The sequence below is a fragment of the Rhinopithecus bieti genome, unplaced genomic scaffold, assembly GCF_001698545.2.
Source record: "Rhinopithecus bieti isolate Rb0 unplaced genomic scaffold, ASM169854v2 scaffold_42745, whole genome shotgun sequence".
Lineage (NCBI taxonomy): Eukaryota > Metazoa > Chordata > Mammalia > Primates > Cercopithecidae > Rhinopithecus > Rhinopithecus bieti.
This window is the reverse complement of record NW_016819184.1, coordinates 3848299-3864371: the sequence shown is the minus strand read 5'-3', so window position 1 is coordinate 3864371 and position 16073 is coordinate 3848299. Positions and strand designations below refer to the sequence as shown.

General features: G+C 39.9%; 1 protein-coding gene and 1 pseudogene across 3 annotated transcripts in view; one reads left to right on the top strand and one right to left on the bottom strand.

Moving 5' to 3' along the window:
• The window catches only part of FANK1 (fibronectin type III and ankyrin repeat domains 1), a 120355-nt gene that overhangs the window by 46821 nt on the left and 57461 nt on the right, over positions 1-16073 (top strand). The window lies entirely within an intron of this gene.
• On the bottom strand, positions 12796-13003 carry LOC108519534 (guanine nucleotide-binding protein G(I)/G(S)/G(O) subunit gamma-10 pseudogene; annotated as a pseudogene).

Genomic DNA, 16073 nt, shown 5'->3' with positions numbered 1-16073 from the left:
TCTACACAGACACAATAACAGTCTGATCTCTCTTTTCCCTACAGTCAGAAAATACATTTCTAAACTCGGGATGGGAAATAACATTTTCACAAAGGTAAATGGTAAAGAAAGTGAAATAATACACAATCCTGCAGAAATTCCATATTTGCAACATAACTGACAGGATTAGATTTCAGACTACATAATTTCTACAAGTCAATTAAAATAAATCCAATGGAAAAATAAGCAATGTATGGACAATGGACATTTTGCAGAGGAAGCAATTTGGCAAATACAATCATGGGAAGGCATTAAAGCTGTCTGGAAAACAGGGAAATAAAAATGAAGACCATCATAAGATACGCTTTTGCATCTACAGGACTGGCAATAATTAAGTCTGATAATGGATTATGGGTCAGTGGAAACTCATACTTCTGGGGAAAGAAGAAATTAGTATAATCACTTTGAGAAACAATTTGGCATTATCATATAAGTTTGAATATTTATGTAGCTATTGACCAATAGATTTCACTGCTAGGTCTAGGCCCCAAAGAAACTTGCATGTGGATACCAAGAAACCAAGAATGTTCATAGCTGCACTGTTTGCAGTAGCAAAAACCTGGAAATGACCCACATGCCCATTGTGAGGAACCTGACTTGAGTACATTATGATATATTCACATGATGAAATAAAACACAGCAATGGAAAAGTGTGAACCACAGCTACTCACAACTTGATATATCCCAGTAACATGACATTTAGTAAAACAAGTCTCAGAAAATCATACCATTTTATACCATTGTTATAATGGCATTAGCACTGTAGCAGCAAAACCAAACAATACGGAAGAATTCATATGTACAATTTCACTTTTATAAATCATAGGGCTAATGTACACAAAACTGGTGGTGGTATCTTTGGGGGTTATTCAGGGTAATAGGATGGGGCCAGCACACAAGTGGAGCCACTGGTATTAGTAGTGTTCTGGCCTTCAGATGGGGGCTGGTTCCCAGCATGTGCCTTTTACATTTTATTAGGTATGGGGTTCACACACCCTTCTGATGTGAAATGTCATGATAATGATGAAGGAAAATAAGAAATAGCCTCTGTATATAAAGAGTAATCAGTTAATATAGGAAGGGAACTTCTAGATAAAATGCTAGGAGTAAATTTCATGGGCAGTATACAAGAGTATTGTGAAGCCATCGAGAGTCTGCTGAGAGCCACAAAAGAAACTTGAACAAAAAGTCACAATTTGTTCCTAGAAAAATTTATTCTCGATGGGTTGGTAGGTACAGCAAACCACACGGCACATGTTTACCTAGGTAACCTGTACGTCCTGCACGTATATCCCAGAAATTAAAATTAAACAAAAATTTATTCTTACAAAGATGTCAATTCTTCCTGACTTCATAGGCTTAACATTTTATTAAAATTTTAGATTTTTTCCCCAATCTGGACAAGCTGAGAACTCTCAGCAAATCTTAAACAATTTGAGGAGGAGATTTTTTAAGGAAAAGAATACAAAATTAAGAAAACAAAATTAGGTAGAAAAGCTAACATTAACTAAAAACAAGAAAATAAATTACAAATACTTAAAAGCTGACAAACATTATAAAACATTACCAACTTAAATTCAGAAAAGCTATTAATCGACTGCTTGATACACCTGTTACATTTTTCACTTCCTTTCATTAACTGAATTATCGAATCATCTAAGAACTTATTTGCTCCTTCTATTTGAAGTTTGTGTCTTTCATTTAATTACTGCTTTTCATTAGATCTGATTTTTTTTTTTTTTATAATTTGCTGCTTTTTTTTCTTCTGAGGTGGAGTCTTCTGTCACCCAGGCTGGAGTGCAATGGCATGATCTCAGCTCACTGCAACCTCTGCCTCCTGGGTTCCAGCAATTCACCTGCCTCAGCCTCCTGAGTAGCTGGGATTACATGCGTGCACCAGCACACCAGGCTAATTTTTGTATTTTTAATAGAGACAGGGTTTCACCATGTTGGCCAGGCTGGTCTCGAACTCCTGACCTCATGATCTGCTCACTGTGGCCTCCCAAAGTGATGGGATTACAGGCATGAGCCACTGTGCCCAGACTATAATTTGCTGCTTGATGTCAGAATAATTTCTATTAATTTCATTGCTCATCTTTAATCACCCTTGTTTCATCATCCAGTAATTTTCTGTATTTTCTATTAAACTCTTCATATGCCTAAATCAGGAATCAGACAGTTTTCTTTTTTTTTCTAAACTAGCCTAAAATTGTTTTTCTAAATTGCAGTTAAAATGGCATATTCGACCTTTGTTAACTTGTAAAATATTGACATATAATTAACATACCACAGAACTCACCCTTTAAAATATGCGTGATTTGGTGGCTTTTTATTATATTCACAAAGTTGTACAATAATCATTATCTATCTTCACAACATTTTCATCACCCCCAGGATAAATCTCATAACCAATAGAAACCATTCTCCCTTTTCCTCTTCTTCCAGCGCTTTACAACCACAAATCTACTTTGTCTAATTTACCTCTTCTGGACATTTCATATACATAGAATTATGCAATATGTGACCGTTTGTGCACACTTTATTAAATTTTGAATGAATTCTTTCTATCCATGCTCAGGTTTTCCTTCTGAGTCAGAAAATATATTTTAGAGTCTTTAAGATGTTGTGTACTTTGTGCTACAAGATCTCAATGCTTTATAATGGGCAAACCATCTCACTATCCTTGGATCCTTGAATACTAAGTTGGCATGGGTGATGAAAATACTACGTGTAATGTAAAGGATAAATTCAAGAAGAATGTGTAACTTGCAAAATCTGAAGTAGTCAGCAACTTCAGGGACTGGGAAGGCAGCTTTCCCAGGGATAACTAAGTGATAAACTGAACTGTTGTCCAGAATGTATTTTAAGTACTTACTAATCTTTTTTAAAGAGTTCTGGAACCTTCCTGTCTTCTGAAAGTCATGTTTTTACATGACTGATTGCAAATGCAACATAAAGTTGCTCAGAACTTATTTCATTCTGTTGAAAAGACAAAACTGCATTTGAATTATTCTTGTGTATACTTTAATTTCAGATGAATTTTGACAGTTAAAAGTTGCTTTGCTGTATAAAAAATGATTTTTCTATTTTTATAGAGTAGCACATGATAATGGCATACACAAAACAATTTGCTACTGGAGAATTTGTAGCAATATTATTTGGTGTTTGGTTTATTTACTTGAGTTCCCACTTTATTTTCCCTTATTTTGTACATATTTTCCCCTTTTTTGATTAATTCTCCATGAGCTATTTTGGATAAATAAATGTCATATTTGTCTTTCTACCTTTACAGTTTTCCAGACACTTAAATAAAAATTGATCAAATCTAGAAATTAATTGGTTGATTCCTAGAAGTTTCTGTTACTTGAAGAGCACAACCTTTTCATTGTGATCTCTGATGAATGAACCTTTTTCACTTAACAATTCAATACCTTCCACTATTCTTCTTAATAATTCAGCATAATAGTGTATGTTCCTTCTTTGTCCTGCAGGACGATGGTAAAGTGCATTATAATTCATTTATGTGTAATCCAAGGAAACGTAGACTTTGTTATGTGTGTCTTCTGATTAAGAGCTCAATACATTTAATCTAGTCTGACAGTTTGCCTGGTGTAAGTCATGTGGGTCTTGTTAAAAAAAATTTAATAACCAATTATATATTTTTTGAATAGACTGCCCAAGATCTTATAACTGTTTGCTCATATTTTTATAATACCTGTTTAGGAAACATTTAAACAAATCCTTTATGTTCTGCTTGATTCTCTGTAAATAGGAATCATGATTTTGGAGGCAGAAAAATTTGCAACCTCACAGTGTTGCTGTGAATTGCTCATTGTGACATGCAGGGATGAAAGTTGAAGGTACTTACAGAAGTCAACACATTCATTAAAACGAGGCTGTGCTGACTGTAGAAATTGTTTTCTGTTTGGAAGGTTTTGTTTTCTGTTGGGAGTATTCTGATTCTCAGTCTTATTTCTCTTCTGTTATTACCAACATTTTCTTGGCGATGATTCTTAATGCAACAGTTCTGCGTACCATTTCAACCATTAGAGTTTTTAGTCTCCATTGTTTTATAGGAGAGTTCTTGACATTTCGAGGCTCCTGCCTATCTTCATTCTTTCAATTTCCTTTTTTGGCTTCCACTAAGATACTTTCCATTGAGTTTAAATTTTGGAATGATCAATAATTGTAGAAAAAATAATTCATCTGAAATTGAGGCATACACAAAAGTAATTCAAATGCATTTAAAAATCCACTGTGTTCAGTTGAGCCCTGTAATTGCGTAACCAGATTATTCTCATACTATAAATATTGAATTATTGATGGGATACATGTGGGAGTTTTTCACTGGAACATTTGCTTCTTCAGGCCATTTTGCTATATTGGTGGCAATTTTGCATGCTGCTTTATCTGGAACTGTCAGACTTTGTGGTGACAGGATGTGTCAGATAAGTTCAGGTGTGCATAAATCAGGCAGCCTCATCCCCATTTATACTTACTCTTTGTAGTAATATTTGGTGTTTGTGTCCTACAAACCCAGGAATTTTATTTCATGTGATTTGCTTTAAAAACGTGGTGTGTTTATAATTATGTACATTATTTTTTGAGAATCTTTCTTGACAGGTAAAAACTTATTTTAACTAGGTATCAGCAAGAACCAAATTCTCTGCCTAAAACTGTAAAACTTTGCTGTTTGGGTGTTTGCCCAGAATGTCAGGTCAGGGTTTAGATGCCAATCCTGCCAGTTTCTTGCCCTGAAAACCACTGAACTGTATGATTTAAGTCAGTGAATTTATAGTGTGCGGATTTCATCTCAATAAAGCTGTTTTTAAAAGTGTTCGGAGAAGATGTTCTTTACTGAGCTCTGGCCCAAACCAGGATCATCCGTGCGTGTATCAGGTGCTGGGGTTGGGGGGATCTGGACACCAAAGCACTCCTCTGTCCCTGGAAAATTACTATTTGCATTTTCCAGCAGCTCAGGTGTCATCTTGATGAAAATGTTCCTCAATGTCTGAGACAGAGTGGACCACCCTCCTGGTTTGTACACCTCTGCTTGCATCTCTCCTGCAGATTGGTACCTTGTTTTTCTGTGAGTTGTCTCCCTCTATCTCCCTTAAGACCTTTGCTGCCATGGTGCCCAGCAGGACACACACACACACACACACACACACACACACACACACACACACACACACACACTTCTTATGTGCCTGATACGGTGGACTCATTAAAGGCTGGGGTGGCAGCTCTCGGGGAGTTAATGGGCAGCTTTATCTCCACAGAGAGAAAGCTCAGTGTAGAAAATGCTATGTTCTCTTCCTCACAGCTACTGACTTCAGGGCACTGGTCAGCCTCTATTTCTTTGTTGTGGTTTTTTAGACTTGAGTGCGCATTGGAATGACCTGAAAGTCTGTTAACACGAGAAATGCTTGGCCCCAGCCTCCAAGTTTGGGTCAGTAGGACTGGTGTCAGAACTGATAATTTCCATTTCTAGCAAGTTCCCAGTGATAAGCCAGGAACCCTGCTTCGAGAACCACTTGGTCCCCCTGCCAGGGCTTACTTGTCTTGGGAGACGGCTTGTGAAGGCCCCTCTGTTTGTGCAGCTTGGTGGTTTGCATTGGGTTCTGTGGCTGAAGTTGGAATCTTCAAGAGGCCCCCCAGACCCATGGCACTAGTTTAGTCTGAATGACTGTCTAGGGATTTTCAGACTTTGCTCTCTAACCCTCCTAAGGAGAATGGAGTCACCTCAGGGTGACTGATCAGGGAGGTGGTGTGGGTGATGCTTCAGACCTCACCTCACCAGATCAGCTCTGTTTTTATGTCTTAGGCACTAGGATCCTATAGGTGAACTTGTTTGGAGAATGAGTTCCTATGCAGGGGAAAACCCCACATTTTATGGTAACAACCTGGATTCTGGGCCCTGCAAAGTGAGCAGCTTATGAAATCCCTGAGGTTTCCTCTGAGCTCCAGGTCCCAGAAAGCCAGAGGGCCAGAATGCCTCTTGGTTGCTAAGTTGTATTTTTTTTATTTCATGGAGAGCTACAACTCCACATTCAGCATAGCTTTGTGGTTCAGACTCTGAAGTCAGACAGACTTGGGTTCAGGTCCTGGACCTGTCCCTTCTAGCTGGGCACCCTGCTGCTTCTGGGAGGCCTTTGCGTCTGTGTCCGTAACATGGGCCATGATTCTCTGCCTTCCCCGCGGGCTGCTGTGAGTCTTGGATGAGATCTGTTGGAAGTAAAGCTCAGAGTCGCAAAGAAAATGAGCACTTAAAGGATTTCTCAGCAAGGCAAAATTTACTTCTGCAGAAGGGTGCCGCTCTCAAGTTTGGTCACCATGAGAGCACACCAAACAAAGGAGGGAAGGGGTTTTTATCCCTAATGCAGTTTGTCCCAGCTACTGTGTCCTATCTCCACTGTGGAGTCAGACTGTACAGTCTAAGCTGAACCCAGTTGGCTAACTTGAATGGTGTAGGAATGTGGTTACACTGGCAGAAGGGGCAGTTTTGGTGGGAAGAGCCATTGCGATGGGAGGGGTCATTTACAGAGTGGGTAGCAGCTGTGGGCTCTGTAGATAAGGACCAGCGGGAAAGTTGTTTACTGAAACCCAGACAGGGAGGCATAAAGGATAAGGAAGTTAGTTTGGCCTTGGAAGTAGGGAACAAAGAGCAAGGATGCTAAACAAGCTAAACCTTTGAATAGGAACTTCTTTTGTGTCTAACAGATTGTAGATCCCAAGCACTTGGCATGGTATCTGACCCATCATCAGTGTGCTCAGTTAAATATTAGCATTGCCATGATGGTTTTGTTCTTGTAGTGAAAATTAGAACATTATTCTTAAAGGATCAGTAATTTTTAAATGAAATAAATATGAAGACCTGCTTGAAATCTCTGAAAAATGTCAATAGTTAATGGATTTTTTCCTGTGCTGGGCAAAATTGATTTTTCATTTAAAAAAAAATAGAGGGGTCAGGCACAGTGGCTCACACTTGTAATCCCAGCACTTTGGGAGGCTGAGGTGGGCAGATCACTTGAGGTCAGGAGTTCAAGACCAACCTGGCCAACATGGAGAAATCCTGCCTCTACTAAAAATATAAAAATTAGCCAGACCTGGTGGTGCACGCCTATAGTCTCAGCTACTTGGGAGGCTGAGGTGTGAGAATCACTTGAGCCCAGGAGGCAGAGATTGCAGTGAGCCAAGATTGTGCCACTGCGATCCAGCCTGGGCAACAGAGTGAGACTGTCTCAAAAAAAAAAAAAAAAAGGAAAATGAATTAAAGGAGCATTTACTTAACTAAAAGGCAGTTTTGAAAGAACAACTGCCTACAATCATAACATTAGCAGAAATCACTTCAGCATTTTATGTTGATTGCTTTACTCCACCAAGAATTTCTGTGAAACACTGATAATGCTCTTTTTTTTTTTTTTAATCTTCAACTTTTAAGTTCAGGGGTACATGTGCAGGATGTGTAGGTATGCTACATAGGTGTCATAGTGGTTTGCCGCACAGATCAACTCATCACCTAGAATTAAACCTAGCATCCATTAGCTATTCTTCCTGATGCTCTCCCTTCCCACCCACCTCCCCGACGGACCCCAGTGTGTGGGTCCCCCACATGTGACCATGTGTTCTCATCATTCAGCTCCCACTTATAAGTGAGAACATGTGGTGTTTGGTTTTCTGTTCCTGCATTAGTTTGCTGAGGATAATGGCTTCCAGCTCCATCTGTGTCCCTGCAAAAGGATATGATCTCGTTCCTTTTCATGGCTGCATAGTTGCAACATCAAATTTGATGCTTCTTATTATTGTGATCTTTTCAGACAGTGTCTTGCTGTGTCACCCAGGCTGGAGTGCAGTGGTGCGATCATGGCTCCCTGTAGCCTCGACCTCCCAGGCTCAAGAGATCCTCCCACCTCAACCTCCCAAGTAGCTGGGACTACAGGTGTGCACCACCACACACCCAGCTAATTTTTATAGAAGCGGATTTTCACCATGTTTCTCGGTCTGGTCTCAAACTCCAAGGCTCAAGCAATTCTCATGCCTTGCCCTCCCAAAGTGCTGGCATTATAGGTGTTAGCCACTGTGTCTGGCCCCATCTTATTTTTAAATGAAGTTTTAATAAGATGTCAGTTATGTGCTTCATCTCAAGTGATTGGCTCTAAAACAAATCAAGTTCCTTCCAAGTACAAAAGAATCTGTGTTCTAAGGCAGTGGAAGGAAGCGGGGTTGGGGAGAATATATCGTGTTCAAGGAAAATGAAAAGAACTTAACGTTTTGAAACACTTCTAGTCAAAGGAACTATGACTAATATATCCTGGATGTGATGGGAGGTGGGGGCATTTAAGCCCACATTCCCACTTACTCCCGTTTTAAAGTTAGAATCAGGAGGAAGATGGGGATTGAGGTAAAGAATTTTGCTATATCACAGTTTGGCTAAAAGGCATTCTACCTAGCAAGAATGCAAGTGATTTACACACTATCTACTCTTGAAGCTTAAACCAGTACTTTGATGATACTTTTTCTTTTGGGGGGGGGGGTGGTAAAGGGAGGAAACAGCCAGAATGAGGATTGAATATATTTGAAAGGAGATTCAAAGTGATGTTTATTGAGCACTTCACTTTGGAAAAGCAAAAAAATCAAAGGCTGTCTTAAAGATTGTACAGAAAATATGATTTGTTGGAGATATCCCTTGCCTCCAAGCTCTAATATTAAGCCTCCAAATATAATGCAAGTTATATTGATATAGAAAATGGGAAGGAGCGGGCAGATTTATTATGTATAACCATGAATAATTTTATCTTTATTGCTTTCCCACTTCAGATCAAGTTGGAATTTTAACTTTTCACCAAAGATTCTTTGGTTTTACAGAAAATATAGCACAGGTACATGAAATGTAATATATTTATTGTATATACTTTTTTTTTTTGAGACGGAGTCTCGCTCTGTCACCCAGGCTGGAGTGCAGTGGCTGGATCTCAGCTCACTGCAAGCTCCGCCTCCCGGGTTCACACCATTCTCCTCCCTCAGCCTCCCAGGTAGCTGGGACTACAGGCGCCGCCACCTCGCCCGGCTAGTTTTTTGTAGTTTTAGTAGAGACAGGGTTTCACCGTGTTAGCCAGGATGGTCTCGATCTCCTGACCTCGCGATCCGCCCGTCTCGGCCTCCCAAAGTGCTAGGATTACAGGCTTGAGCCACTGCGCCCGGTCTATTGTATATACTTTTAATAGTAGAAACTAATTTTAAAGTTAGGCAGTTTAAAATAAATTTAAAATTATAGTTTAGTGGTCATAAGAGTTAGATAATTGTGTGGTAACCTGTGAGTGTGTTTATTTAGCAATTATGGTGACCATGAAGGGACTTGCTCAGGCCATTTAGCAGAATATCTGACAAACCAGAAGGAAGATGTTTTTAATAACAAGGAAAAACGTAAGCTCATTATAGATTTGTATCATAAGGGTGAGTCCAGAGTCGTACAGTCTTCTAATGTACAGTGACAGTCTTGCTCTGTCGTCCAGGCAGGAGTGCAGTGGCGTGATCTCGGCTCACTGCAACCTCACCCTCCCGGGTTCAAGTGATTCTCCTGCCTCAGCCTCCTGAGTAGCTAGGACTACAGGTGCATGCCACCATGCCCAGCTAATTTTTTGTATTTTTAGTAGAGATGGGGTTTCACTGTGTTAGCCAGGATGGTCACGATCTCCTGACCTTGTGATCCGCCTGCCTTGGCCTCCCAAAGTGCTGGGATTACAGGCGTGAGCCACCGCGCCCGGCTTACTGTTGATGTCTTGAACTTATCACAATCTTCCTTCAAGTAATACCCTGCTGCTTGACCTTATGCGCAAGAACCTTATGACAGTTTTCTTCCAGGCCCCAGACTTGGTGCTGTTGTTATCCTCTATGTTGCTTTTGCATACCCTATTAACCTCACAAAACGTTATTTTTGTTTTAGGCAGACAACATATTTTATATTTACCCACATACTTGTCTTTATTAGGGTTCTTTCTTACTTTGTGTAGATCCAGATTTGTATCTTGTATTGCTTCTCTTCTGCCTGAGGAACTTCCTTTAACATTTTGTATGGTTCAGGTGTATTAGCGATGAGCTCTCTCAGCTTGGTTTATGTTAAACTTTTATTTTGCCTTTATTTTTATTTTTTTTGTGACGGAGTCTCACTCTGTTGCCCAGGCTGGAGTGCACTGGCGTGATCTCCACTCATTACAACCTCCGCCTCCCAGATTCAAGCAATTCTTCTGCCTCAGCCTCCCAAGAAGCTGGGACTACAGGCACCCGCCACCACACCCGGCTAATTTTTATACTTTTAGTAGAGATGGGATTTCACCATGTCGTCCAGGCTGGTCTTGAACTCATGACCTCAGGTGATCCACCCACCTCAGCCTCCCAAAGTGCTGGGATTATAGGCATAAGCCACCATTCCTGGTAAAGGGTTCTAGTTTGACACATGTTCCTTTTGAGTGCTTAAAAAAATTTTTTTTATAATTGGTTTCTTTTAAATTTGTAATTGACTTTTTTGGTGCATATTTATGGGGTATAGAGTGATGTTTTGGTGCATAAAATGTATAGTGATCAGATCAGGGTAATTAGCGTATCATCTTGGACATTATTTTGGGACGGTGAACATTAAATATCCTCTTTGTACCTATTTGAAACTATGTATTACTGTTAACTATAGTCATTCTACAGTACTGCAGAACTCTAGAACTAATTCCTCCTATCTAGCTGTAATTTTATATCCTTTAATGAACCTCTTCCTATCTCTCTGCTCCCTTTACCCTTCCCAGCCTCTAGTATACTCTGTTCTCCTTTTTACTTCTGTGTGATCAACAATTTTTTTTTTAGCTTCTGTATTAGTCTGTTTTCACATTGCTATAAAAAACTGCCCAAGACTGGGTAATTTAAGAAGAGGCTTAATTGACTCACAGTTCTGCATGACTGAGGAGGCCTCAGGAAACTTACAATCATGGTGAAAGAGGAAGCAGGCATGTCTTAGGGGGTTTCACCATGTTGGCCAGGCTAGGTCTCGAACTCCTGGCCTCAAGTGATCAGCCAGCCTTGGCCTCCCAAAGTGCTAGGATTACAGGCATGAGCCACCATGCCCAGCCTGTTTGTAGTTTGAGGAACCTCCATACTGTTTTCCATAGTGACTGTACTACTTTACATTCCCACCAAGAGTATTTAAGAGTTCCCTTTTCTCTACATCCTCACTAGCATTTGTTAGTCTTTTGATAATAGCTATCCTGCAGTGAGATGATACCTCACTGTGATTTTGAGTTCCATTTCCCTTATAATTAGTAATGTTGAGCATTTAAAAAATGTATTTCTTGGCCATTTGTTTGTCGTCTTTTGAGAAGTGTCTATGTAGATTATTGGCCTATATTTAAATTGGATAGTTTGAGAATACAAACAAATGGAAAGACATCCCATGCTCATGGATGAGAAGAATTAAGCAGAAATTTTATTTCCAAGCTCTTCAAAGATTAAACACAAAGTTGCCTTCTAAAAGTGTCCCAAATCAAAGGAACAGCATCAAAATAAATAAAACACTTGTGACATTAAGAATTATTTTAGGTTGTAATATTTTACATTACTTTAACTGTTTACAGTGTTCTTCGAGTCATATTTAAACATTTCTTAAGATATGAAATAGGCCGAGTATGGTGGCTCATGCCTGTAACCCCAGCACTTTGGGAGGCCAAGGTGTGTGGATTGCTTGAGGTCAGGAGTTCAAGACCAGGCTGGGCCAACATGGTAAAACCCTACCTCTACTAAAGATCCACACACAGACACACACACACACACACAAATTAGCTGGGCGTTGTGGCATGCACCTGTAATCACATATCACAGTTACTTGGGAGGCTGAGGCAGGGGAATTGTTTGAACCCGAGAGGCTGAGGTTACAATGAACTGAGATCACGCCACTGCACTCCAGCCTGGGTGACAGAGTGAGACTCTGTCTCAAAAAAGAAAAAAAAAAAGATATAAAGTAATGTATTTAGGTACAACCACAACTACAAAGCAGAGGAACTTAAGAATACAAAAACCAAATCTGCTTCATCTATATATACGATGAGGCAACCGAATGCCCCACATAACATTAATCTTTCCAGACAAGTTTGCTAAGAAACAGCTCCCATGTTAAGTGTTTAAAAATGAAACAACCTTCTCATTCGGAAAAAGCAAGGCATCAGTCAATTAGTTAAAGACTACACTTTTCCCCAGCAATTTGTACTTTCTTACCTTAGTTTAGAAATTGTAAATTCATGAGCAGAACAAATTTTGTAGTATTTGGTATAAAAATATTTGTCAGGAACAACAAATAACAAATATTCAATTTTTTAAATAAAATGTTTTCCTTCCTAGATGTCAACATCCAGTAAATAAAACATACATGATATTCCAGGTATAGAAACATCAGTAATTCACTTATGAAAGAGGTACATTTTGGCACATCTGGTGGTAAGGTTTTTGTTTGTTTTTTTGGTGAAGTGCTTTATATGTAAGACAAACAAAAACCCAGACTATTACTATTTAGAGCTAGATTCCTTCTCCCAGTTTCCTTAATTGAGCAGAAACTCACCAGTTTCTGTAGAATTTTGGTTATAGTACCAGGGCCATAGGAAAGGTCTGAAATAACTAAATGTCACTTGACCAGTGAAAAGCCTCTCTTGAGGCTTGTAGGCAGTCATTTATCACTTTGTGCTTGAAGGCTTTCCTCTGCAGACTTCTTTCCTAGAGTCTTCAGGGTAAAGCACAGGATCTGGACTCCAGGAGGGGGTTACTTCCTGCTAGAACATTGACCAGCAGGGCATCCTTTCAGGCATTCTGCATGCAGAACTGTTGCAGCTCTGCAGCTGCCTGAGAGACCTTGATCCTCTCACACTCCAACCTGCAGCTTGAGCTGCTCCACCAGGTGCTGCAGGGCACTCTCGCTGGCCCTGGAAGACATAGTAGCAGCAGTGTGCTACAAGGGCGGTTGAGCCACGGTAGGCAGGTCAGCCCTGCCAGGCCCTGAGTGTGGGCGCTACCAATATTGTTGAAAGGACCATACTATCCAAAGCAATCTACAGATTCAATGCAATCCTTCCCCCGCTGCCCCACGTAGGAGTCTCGCTCTGTCACCCAGGCTGGAGTGCTGTGGCGCGATCTCGGCTCACTGCAAGCTCTGTCTCCCGGGTTCACGCCATTCTCCTGTTTCAGCCTCCCGAGTAGCTGGAACTACAGGCGCCCACCACCAGGCCTGGTTAATTTTTTTGTATTTTTAATAGAGACGGGGTTTCACTGTGTTACGCCAGGATGGTCTCGATCTCCTGACCTTGTGATCCGCCCACCTCGACCTCCCAAAGTGCTGGCATTACAGGCGTGAGCCACCATGCCCTGGCCTCAATGCAATCTTTATCAAAATACCAATGACATTCTTCATAGAAATAAAATCTTAAAATTTGTATTGAACCACAAAAGACCCCCAATAGCCAAAGCAATCCTGAGCAAAAGAAACCTGGGGTATACACTGTCAGACTTCAAAATATACTACAAAGCTATAGGAACCAAAACAGCATGGTACTGTCATAAAAACAGACACACTAATGGAACAGAATTGGGAACCCAGAAAGTAACCTATTCATTTACAGCCAACTGCTTTTTAAAAATTTTTTATTTTTTGAGACAGTGTCTCACTCCATCTCCAGGCTAGAGTGCAATGCCATGATCATGGCTTACTGTAGCCTTGACCTCCTGGACTTAAGAAATCATCCTACTTCAGCCTCCTGAGTAGCAGGGACTACAGGTATGTGCAACCATGCCCAGCTAACTTCTAAAAATTTTCTGTGGAGACAGAGTCTCACTGTATTGCATAGGCTGGTCTTGAAACCCCTGGACTCAAATGATTCTCCTGCCTTAGCCTCCCAAAGTGCTGGGATTACAGGCATGAACCACCACGCCTGGCTACCAACTGATTTTTGACAAACGCAAGAAGAATACTCATTGGGGAAAGGATAATCTCTTCAATAAACGATGCTGGGAAAACTAGATATCCATATGCAGAAGAGTGAAAATAGACCCTCACCTCTCACCCTATATGAAAATAAAATGGATCGAAGACCTAAATGTAAGATCTGAAACCATAAAACTACTACAAGAAAACACAGGGGAAACCCTTCAGGACATTGGTCTGGGAAAATATTTTATGAATAAGACCTCAAAAGCAGTCAACAAATCACTTGAGCACAGGAGTTTAAGACCAGCCTAGGCAACATAGTGAGACCCTGTCTCTTCAAAAAATTAAAAGTTAGCCAGATATGATGGTATGTACCTGTAGTCCTAGCTACTCGGGAAGCTCAGGCAGGTGGTTCACTTGAATCCAGCAATCCAAGGCTGCAGTGAGCTACTATCAAACTACTGCACTCTAGCCTGGGTGACAGAGGAAAAGCTTGTCTCTAAAAAAAAAAAAAAAAAAAAAAGCACAGGCAACAAAAGCAAAAATAAACAAATGAGACTACATCAAATGAAGAAGCTTCTGCACAGCAAAGGAAACAACCGAGTGAAAAGGCAACCTACAGAATGGGATAATACATTTGCCAGCTATTCATCTGATGGTATTAATATCCAGAATATACACAGAGCTCACACATCTCAAAAGCAAAAAACAATCTGAACACTTTAAAGGCATATCTACTCTGCTATTAGCTTACGTGCTTCTGAAGAGAGGTCTGCTGTCTTTCTTTGTTTTTCTGTAGACCCCCTTGCACCCGCCATGGCTGCTTCTAAGATTTTTTACTGAATCTTAGCAGTTAGATTAGAATGCTGCTTGGCGTAGTTTTCTTATGTTTATTCTGCTTGGGGTTGTTGAGGTTCTTGGATCTGTGGGTTTATGCTTTTCATCAAATTTAGGAAATTGGCCATTATTTCAAATCATTTTGTTTCTCGTTTCTCTTCTCTCCCTTGGATTATGATTACACATGTGTTGGACTGCTTGATATTGTCCTTTAGGTCACTGGTGCTCTTAATTTATTCTCAATCATTTTTCTGTCTCCTTTGTTTTGTCAATTTTTAAAATAGCTATTTATTTTCATTTATTGATAGTTTTCTGCCAAGTATAACCTGTTAATTCCATTTTTCAATTTTGTATTGTATTTTTTATTTCTAACAGTTCTAAGTATTTTAAAAATATTTTCTTATGCTCATGTTTTTATCTTCTTGAAGACAGAGAATACTTACAGGATAACGTATTTGTTTACTAATTCTATCATAGATGTCATTTCTGAGTTTATTTCTCTTTTTTTTTCTGTTATTGGTCATATTTTGTTTCCTTGCATATTGGTGATTTTTTAAAAAAGTTTAGTTTTATAATTTTAGATTTATAAAATACAAATCTATTTCTTAGAGTTCTCACAACCTGCACTCATTTACCCCTATTATTAACATTTTATATAAATATGGTACATTTGTTACAAATGATGAACCAATGTTGATACATTATTATTATTCTCATTATTATTTTGAGACGGAGTCTCGCTCTGTCACCCAGGCTGGAGTGCAGTGGCGCGATCTCCATTCACTGCAACCTCCGTCTCCTGGGTTCAAGCAATTCTCCTGCCTCAGCCTCCTGAGTAGCTGGGATTACAGGTGCCCACCACCACTCCTGGCTAATTTTTGTATTTTTAGTAGAGACGAGGTTTCACCATGTTGGACAGGCTGGTCTCGAACTCCTGACTCCCTCAGGTGATCCACCCACCTCAGTCTCCCAAAGTGCTGGGATTACAGGTGTGAGCCACTGTGCCTGGCTGATACATTATAATTGACCAAAGTCCATACTTTATTCAGATTTCCTTAGTTTTTACCCAATGTCTCTTTCCTCTTTTATCCCATCCAGAATACCACATTATATTTAGTTGTCATTTCTGAAGTTCCACTTGGCTGTTGGTTTCTCAGACTCTTCTTGTTTTTGATAACTTTTACAATTTTGAGAAGTACTGCTCAGGTATTTTGCAAATGTCTCTCAATTGGAATTTTCTGTTTTT